Raw genomic sequence first — 1,670 nt, forward strand, 5'->3', positions numbered from 1 at the left:
ATATATATATAGTTGAAATTTACTGATGATCATTATATCTGCGATCACTGGTGATCTGGCCGTGCCCGATATTGAGGGAGCTTACCTCCATTGTCAGTCTTTAACATAATGTTTGTCGTGGCTATGAGTTGTCTAGACTCATATATACATACATACATACATACATACATACACTGGTTTTCAAGAGAATAAAAGTAGAGAAACAACAAATATTTCTTGAGACATAAAATTTCATTTGTTATTTCAGATTAAGTAGAATATAAAGTATAGGAAAGTCTGTGATCCGTGTTTGTATCTGGAATATATAAATCATCCAACCAAACTTGTGGAAAATGTGTTCTTGATAATACAATAATGTTATTCTTTTACAAACTGAGAATTTCAAATTATTTCTACTACATGATGGAATAAATAGAACACTCTTTATCTTGATAAAGAATTTATTCCTTTCAGAACAAACAAAAATCCTACTTTTATTTTTCGACATCCACAACTTATCGATACACCCACATTTCTTGTATATTACAGGTCTTCAAATACTTTAGTGATTGTCTGAAGAGTAAGACTTCATCTAAAGATATTAGCAACGGAATCGGATCCCCCCCCCCAACCATAGAACTTGTATTGTTTCACCTTTCGCTATTTATCACAGAATTATATAAATGCATATATGTTACATAACCATTCTATCGCATCGCGTGACAATACTTTTGCGCACACATTAACTATTTATCTTAGACTGGCTTTTCAGTTTTGCAATAAGTGACAGCTGCACACAACACAGATCTCACTATCTACGAACCTCATTTTATCTTGTTTACAAACAAACAAGATAATGCACCGTAGACTACCATTAAAGCAACTTTTGTATAAGGATTTGACGCATTTCATAGAAATTCGTATTTTCTATGAATAAAATATTTCAATTGTCATAGCAAATGCCATTAGATTTGCAGCATTGTAACATGAAAAATAAAGAACTATTTTATCAAAGGATTTAACGAATAACAAATCTCTTGCTCGTTGAATAATTCCAGAATATCGAGCATTGACGAAGTGACCTTAAATACTGTTTTAATCTAATATAAAGGATATAATAAATCGGTCTTCATAGTTTGAAGCGAGAATAGTATACGAGAAAAAATAATATTACGTTATATTATTTGAGATTATAAATTGGTTTTCGTGCAATAGACCGATGGTTATATTGTCTACTGTTTAAATGAAAGCATGAAGTATCTATTGTAGAATTTCTAATGCAATGATTTCCATCTTTCATAATCGAACCTAAATACGCAGATTTACTCGTTTGTTTCGCTGCAGAAAATTGGTTGTTTCTTCGACTTTTAATCCTTTTTTTAACTTACATCTGTTTAACGTTTCAGAGTCGAGGCTTTAAAAGATTTGCATTTTAATCACTTCTTCCCTTAGGTTTTCAATACATGCTGTGTTATTCATAATTATTTACAAATATATACGTATGCACACACACACACACACACACACACACACACACACACACACACACACATGCATGTTTGTGTGTGTGCATGCTGATGATTACGTATGAGAAAATTACATGAGAGGTGTATAAATTTCGCCAGGGTTGAATATTGCATAATAGAAACATCAGGATATTACCCAAAATATAGAGTGTGTGCGTGCGTGCG

Source organism: Octopus bimaculoides, chromosome 6 (assembly GCF_001194135.2).
Source record: "Octopus bimaculoides isolate UCB-OBI-ISO-001 chromosome 6, ASM119413v2, whole genome shotgun sequence".
In the NCBI taxonomy this organism is placed as follows: Eukaryota; Metazoa; Mollusca; class Cephalopoda; order Octopoda; family Octopodidae; genus Octopus; species Octopus bimaculoides.